The sequence below is a fragment of the Myxine glutinosa genome, chromosome 1, assembly GCF_964187855.1.
Source record: "Myxine glutinosa chromosome 1, kmMyxGlut1.1, whole genome shotgun sequence".
Taxonomy (NCBI): Eukaryota; Metazoa; Chordata; class Myxini; order Myxiniformes; family Myxinidae; genus Myxine; species Myxine glutinosa.
The window spans coordinates 112,193,070-112,201,056 of record NC_136261.1 but is presented as its reverse complement, the minus strand read 5'-3'; positions in this window follow the sequence as shown (position 1 = coordinate 112,201,056).

Below are 7,987 nucleotides of genomic sequence, written 5' to 3'. Positions count from 1 at the left end.
GTGCAGCTACCGGGCGCCATCTTGGTTGGCACTCGATGCTGGGCGAACGTGATTTCCATCATGCGTTTGCTCGTAATTCAGAGCGGAAAGTGATCGCGTTTTTGCATCTTTCGTGCGATCGTTTTTCAATAGGAAAATTATCATAGTTAGGTACTTTAACACTTTCCTTTACACAGTAAAAATCGAGAACGAATATTGTTAATTTGGGAGCGTGAACTCGGGACATTTTAATGTAACTTGCGAAGATAAAGTCTTTCCCGTTTATTTCACAAATAAAAACATTTTTGGTAAAAATTGAAAACGTGAATTTACTTGTCCTTTTATTACGTACCAAGATGATGCAAACCAAAGTAATGAAATGTAACCAACTTTATTATGTCGGGGCAAAGCGTTGGCAGAGTGAACAGCCGAGAGAATGTTCATGTCGACTGCACAACGTGTGTACATGTCGACATTTTTTTGTATTTCTCCTGATTTAGTCATTATATTCACTCCAGTAGTAGGTATATCATCATCCAAGTAACGTGTGTGTGCATGTGCATGTACAGTCACGTGACCAAGTCACGTGAACAAGTGTTGCGGAACCCAACGTCGGCCTCGGATCCCTTCTTGAGGGGGGATTAGTCCCCTCGTTTGTGACTGACCGACGTGGTCCCTGAAGCTGCACCGCGACGGCGCGACCTCCGGAAAGGCCGGTGCACAGCCCCGTTCGTACCGCGGACAGATGTTAATTGATTACCAAAACACGATCATCATTACACGTCTACTCACTTGAGCCTCTCGGTGCGCCAATTCATCTCCAAAGCTCGGCTTCGTAAAGCCGAGCAATGAATGCGGGTTGTTTGGTGCCGGCGGTTGGATCCGTCCGGCATTCGGTGCAGGGAAGGAGGTTTACTCGGGCCGAGATCCCACGCACCATCTCGGCACGGAGCCGTCCAATGGCCCGATCTCGCCCTGCCGGAACGCCTCAACCACAAAGGGTTGCCGTGATGACCCTTCCTACCGGGCCGCCCGCTGTGCCTGGCGGAGCACGGACGCGGCCGTTCAGAGCGCGGCCCGGCGTAGATCCCGCACGGCGGTTCTTTCCAAACCGCCGCGGTCACGATCCCCGCGGGTCCCCGCTGCACGCAAACCCCGGCACGAACTGAGGGCCCGCTTCGGCTATAAGTCGGTCTAACCGCTAACCCGGTTAGCGTCGATGCTCCACTCGCATGCTCACACCCCGCAGCCCGTTCCTTGCTCATACATCCAGCCGTTCCCATGCTCCTAGTCATTGCACCTTCTCTTACACACCTAGGTGCACTCATTCCGCTCACAGACTTTGTCACACACCTGACCACCACACACCTTGGCACACACTCGGCGTTCGCACACCTCACCAACACACCTCTTCGCGCCCCCTCCTCGGTCACCTCCTCTGTGACAACCACGGGTGTGCACTCACTTGCACACCCAATCACGTGCTTGACGACTAACTCAAGTGTGCATTCCCATACGCGCTCTACCATCTCAGGTGTGCATCCTTCCATTCCAGGTGTACATCCTCTCTCATCTGCCACAACCAACTCATGTTCCGTGTCACTCTTACTACTTTCACCACCACTCTTGGTCACGCATTCACCCTTACTCTTGACAGCGCACTCTTTCCTCATGCACCCGTCCGTTACACACCTTTCTCGCGCATCCTCTTGCGCACACTCTCCCGTTACACCCTCCGTAACACTCACCACAGGTGTGCATTCTCCCATTACATCCCTTGTAACACTCCCCATCCCACGCTTCCATGTGCCCCCCCGCACATGCGCTACGACCAACTCACTCTCGACAGCACACTCACTCCTCGGTGCGCACTTTTTCCTCACACACCCCATAGTCGGACATTCTCGCACACCCCCTCCTTCACACTCTGCACCTGTCGCACACTTTACCTCTTCCACTTCCTCTAATTTTTGCTCCACCTCTTTTATTTCCCGGTGCGTCTCCTCAATTTCGTCCTCTAAGGCCTCCTTGACCGTTTCTATGTGCGTTCTCACCTCCCGGTCCTTCGTCTCTATTGCCTCCGTCACCTCGTCCAACCTCGTTGTCAGTCCCTCACGTACCATCTGACATTCCCTCTTCATCGCTATTAAGTCATTTTTGATTTCGTTTTGTGTCGCTTTCAACCCTCCTAGTACCGCAGTGTTCTTTTCTACCTGCTCCACTAGTTCCTTTTGTCCCACCGTTAGCTGTTCCACCTCCTGCGGCAGATCTTCTATGCCCCCTTGTAACTTTGCTGTGCTATTTCTCACCTCTTTCTCCATACGCTTCTCACCTCGCTTTACCTCCTCGCGTACCCCCGAGACATCCTCACCCACTCCTCATCTTATTTCCTCCCCCATTTCTCCCATCTCTTTAGTAGATGCCGCCCTCATCTGTTCCAATTCATCCCTCTGAGCATCCAGTTTACCTTCCAACCCGATTTTCACCTCCTCTATCTGGTTCCCCATCCGTTTGATTTCCCGGGCGGATTGCTCCCCTACTTCCCGCAATTTGTCGTCCATTGTGTTTTCTAACCCCCCCTAACCCATTCTTCATTCCTTCCATCTGGTTCTCCTGGGCAGCCATTCTATTTTCCAACCCCGTTAACCCATTCTTTACCTCTTTTATCCCGTTGTCTAACCCTTCAAATTTATTGTCCAACCCCTCAAATTTACCCTCAAATTTCTTGTCTAAACCCTCAAATTTATTTCCCAACTGTTCGCTGGTACCCCTCGCTTCGTCCCTCATTGCCCCCATTTGGCCCTCCATTGCTCCCATTTGGCCCTCCATTGCTCCCATTTAGCCCCCCAATTGCTGCCCCATTCTATCCATTTTTGCATTCAGTTGGGTCAGGAATAATCTGAGGTCAAACCCGGTTTGCCCAGCGTCCCCAGCCGCCACCGCGGGCTCGACCTCCGCACCGCCGCCATTTTGTGCACCCCCAACCTCGTGCGCGAGGGCGCCATTTTGTGCGCCTGATACCTCCTCAACCACATCATCATTTCTCTCCTCCATTTCTTCCCTCTGGTCCTGGGTTACCCCGAACCCCTCTTCTAGTTCCCCCACCAGCATCCCGTCGCCTTGACCATCCATGGCACGATTTTAAATTTCAGATGTTATAAAATACAATTTTTGGGCCACTCGTAATTTGAGCGCGCTAAGCGCTTCAGGTCCGAATCCCACTCCTGGCACCAAATGGTGCGGCACCCAACGTCGGCCTCGGATCCCTTCTCGAGGGGGGATTAGTCCCCTCGTTTGTGACTGACCGACGTGGTCCCTGAAGCTGCACCGCGACCTCCGGAAAGGCCGGTGCACAGCCCCGTTCGTACCGCGGACAGATGTTAATTGATTGCCGAGCGGTGTTTAGCAACCGCAGCACGAACTATTACCAAGACTAACCCGATCCTGAACGGTGGCCAAATCGTGCCACAGGTATTCAATGGGGAAAAGACAAAGACGACGGATCTGAAGAAGAAGAAGACAAAAAGGGTTTGAAATACGACTAATTTATTACTACTATTTACAACCAAAAGAAACCAAGGAGGAGGAAGGATAATAAAATAAAAACAGAAGAAGAAGAAGAGGATACAGTGTACCTTAGCTTACCTATAAACAGTCTTACTTAACCCAGGACAGAACAAACAAAACAAACTCACGGACACAAGAGGATGGAATGGCAGGAATGGTTTGGAGGGATGAGAAAGGGAGGAAGGCACGGAGCTGGCTGGAGCTTGATCCCGCACGGGACGTTGGGCTGGACCTCGACGGCCACCGATGCCACCGATCCTGGTTCCCGCGGGGTAACGGGTCGGAGCTGCCTGGTGGAGCCAAAGCTGCTGGTCGAGCCAAAGCTGCTGGTGGGGGGTTGGTGTGACGGGTTCTCTCTCTCTCTCTTGAACTTAGTCGTCTCTTCGTGCCGCCGTGGGGACGTCGCGTGCTTTCCCAGGACTCATCTGAGGTGGGGGCGTCTCCCGCGGGTTATATCAGCCCCACCCTCAAACCTTTACGAACCTCCCCGATCGCTCTTCCTCCGCCCTCTCAAGCCAAACCCCTCGTGCTTGGTTGGTTATTTGGGGCTGGCTCACTCCTCCCCTCTATGACGAGGTGGAGACATGCCTTTCCTTCCCAACTTGACCGCGTGCGTAATGGAGGTTTTGGGGCGATTCGAGCGAGCCCCAGCCAAAGGGCAGCAGTGGCGAATGCAGCAAACCGCCCAGTGCAGTTGGCAATTGACGAAAGGGGGGATGTGCAGGGAATCTACCTTGTTTGAATTCGATGCAATGCAGTGTTAACTCGTGGAAAACAGAGCCTTATCCTAATACACAGAATAAGGAAATAACTACCAACAAGGAGGAAATATATGATTTGGCTACGTGATGGTATATGACCAAACTAAGGGACACCCTTTGACCTTTATACACAACAACTGGAGGAAGGAGGGTGATATTTTACAATTTATTACACAATAAAAAAACACAATTCTCATCTCCACAACAACATTCACTCCAGTAGTAGGTATATCATCATCCAAGTAACATGTGTGTGCATGTGCATGTACAGTCACGTGAACAAGTAAGTACACCCCATGTAAAGTTTTGACTTTTTCAACACATTTCAACATACAGCTTTTTGATCTTCATTTCAACAATATTGATAGACTAGCCGAAACCCGTGGAACATCCACGGAAGGGAGGATGTGGTGTATGGATAGAGTGTCCCATTATGGATGGCATAGGCCATAGGAGATAGATGGTAAATCCATTAGTGCCGTGGGCATCGGGTCACTGGGTGCGGCGTAAAAGGGATAACAAAGTCGAGTCCTTACGCTATTATTATATAGATACTCCCCGTCGATGTGCTTCTGTGGTAATCGCGAATATGAGTCACATACACGGTCACAGTGCCTGACGCCACTGTGACCATGTTTTGATTAATAAATCTACGAGTCACAAAACACGAACCGAACTCAACTCAAGCAGTAAAAAGGTGCAAATCGCTCCTAGAAACCACCTCATCTCTTCAGACCTCAACACACCTCGATAAGTGACGGCAGCGCTCATGGGATCTTCTTCTTCCGTTAAGCTCCAATTTTTTCTCTTTCAGTTAAGTCCAAGCAGTCCTCTCTGCTCGAAGTGCTCAGGCCATGCCTTCCCGCTCTCATACTTTTATTTCCGTTCGGTGTAGAAAGAGATTGACATATCGTTCGTCTGTTTTCAGCTCGTTATCTTTAAGCTGCCTTACGTCTCGCCACCTGCTACACCTCTCTGAATTACGAGGATTTATGCAACGCCCGAGTATCACAACGTCACTCCATTTAACTTTATTAAAATGACAATAAAGACGTTTCCTTATATATCCTAATTTAAAATGTTCAAGGGAATAAAAAGACCATTTGGTTCACAGCACCCATGTTCACACCACTCGACTGTCCAATCAGCGGACGGCTCGTTTTGCCTTCATCCAGCAGACGCCAATACGATGGCGTCGTAAGATGGCGTCGTATCGGCAGTTAATCGGATGCTTTTGGGCCCCAACGTCGGCGAATTCAGATTTTTCGAGTATGGCTGTACGTGATAAACAAAGAGCGCGGTTCGTAGATCGTAAATCCATTAGTGCCGTGGGCATCGGGTCACTGGGTAACAAAGGGATAACAAAGTCGAGTCCTTACGGTATTATTATATAAAGGTGATATAATATAACAAATATCATGAAACATTTACATTTTGTAGTCCATTGTATAATTTAAATAAACATGAATGCAAATTTCGCATGTGGAAAAAGTAAGTACACTCCTACATTTATCACTACTTCAAATACCTAAAATTAGAATCAGGTGCACCAGCATCAGAACATCGTTAGAGAGGATCTCGGATGAACCTGTCTTATTTAAACCTCAGACATTTAGTTTGGTTTGCTCTTTGTTGTTGAAGTGTGCGGCGTCACCATGCCTCGATCAAAAGAGCTCTCTGAGGCCTTCAGAAAGAAGGTTATAGATGCCGACGACTCTGGAAAGGGATTTAAAAAGATCTCCAAACAATTTGAAATCAATCATTCGACTGTCCGGAAGATCATCTACAAGTGGAGAAGATTCCAAACAACTGCCAACTTGTTCAGGCCAGGCCGCCCCAGCAAGTTCAGCCCGAGAGCAGACCGCAATATGCTGAAAAAAGTCTCTAATGACCCCAGAATGTCATCACGTGACCTACAGGTAGCTCTTGCCACTGTTGATGTCAAAATGCATGAGCCTACCATTAGAAAGAGGCTGCACAAATTTTATCTACATGGGAGGTGTGCCACGAGGAAACCTTTGCTATCCAGAAAGTACATCAGGGCAAGACTAAAGTTTGCCAATGAACACCTGGGCAAAGACCAGCACTTCTGGAACAATGTGCTCTGGACAGATGAGTCAAAGGTAGAGCTATTTGGCCACAGTACCAGAAGACATGTTTGGCGAAAACCAAAGACAGCTTTGACCACAAGAACCTGATACCAACTGTAAAGCATGGTGGTGGAAATATTATGGTTTGGGGCAGCTTTGCTGCATCAGGGCCTGGGCAGCTCATCATCATAGAATCCACTATGAATTCTTCATTGTGCCAAAGGGTGCTTGAGGATAATGTGAGGCCGTCTGTCGGAAAGTTGAAGCTCAACCGAAGGTGGACCTTGCAACATGACAATGACCCTAAACATGCCAGTAAATCCACCAAGGAATGGCTGAAAAGAAAGAAATGGAGGGTTCTGGAATGGCCAAGTTAAAGCCCGGATCTAAATCCCATCGAGATGTTGTGGGGGGATTTGAAACGAGCTGTGCATGCAAGAAATCCCTCAAACATCGCACAGCTGAAAGAATTCTGCATGGAGGAGTGGGCAAAAATTTCTCCCAGTCGATGTCAGAGACTGGTAGACAGTTATAAGAAACGCCTACTTGAGGTTGTTTCTGCCAAAGGGAGCAATACCACCTATTGGAGCCAAAGGTGCACTTACTTTTTCCACATGCGAAATTTGCATTTATGTTTATTTAAATTACTCGGACGTGCCCGTACGTGGCGTACCCGTAACCGTACCGTACCCGGAACCGTACCCGTACCGTACCCGTACCCGTGACGTGCCCGTAATGAATATGTACAAAATATAAATATGTATGTACTACAATCGATCGTACCTTACAACAATCAACACAGATTGCAACGTCAAATAAATGAATACGCTCTCAAATGTGCCGTCCGAGGCAGCGTCTGCTCGCCACGTTCAGCGTCACTATGACTATCCGTAAGTCCGGAAGTGACGTCCTCATTTGACTGTCCGGAAGGTCGCATATCGCAGTTACGATGAATCGCAAATTAGTTTTAATTAGTTTTAAAACATAGTTTAACGCCAACATAGTTTGCCAACGTGAAATAAATGAATACGCTCTCAAATGTGCCGTCCGAGGCAGAGTCTGTTCGCCACGTTCGGCACACGTGATAGCTCGCTGCTCTCTGATTGGTTGAATCGTTTTTTGGACATAGCTCGGTAACTACTTGTCCGATTAATTTCAAACCTTGAAAAGGCACATCCTCGGGTCCCCAGCAATATACCTGGCAAGTTGCAAGTATATCGGACCCTTGGTTGTCGAGAAACAGCGGTCACAGACAAACAAACACACACACAGACACACACACACACACACAGACACACACACACACACACAGAGATTGCTGGAATTATAGATAGACTAGGACGTGCCCGTACGTGGGTGCCCGTTCCTTGCCAAAAAAAAAAAAAAAAAAATAATTTGTGTAGGGGTGTGTGTGTGTAAACATCCTAGGGCGTGCCCGTACGTGGGTGCAAAAAAACATGCGTGCAAACAACAACAACAAAAAACTTTGAAACCACGTGGCAGTAACGACCACAGAACCCCCCCCTCTATTTACATGAATGGTTTGGTCCATTCGCAACGACCACAGAACCCCCCCCCCCTCTATTTACA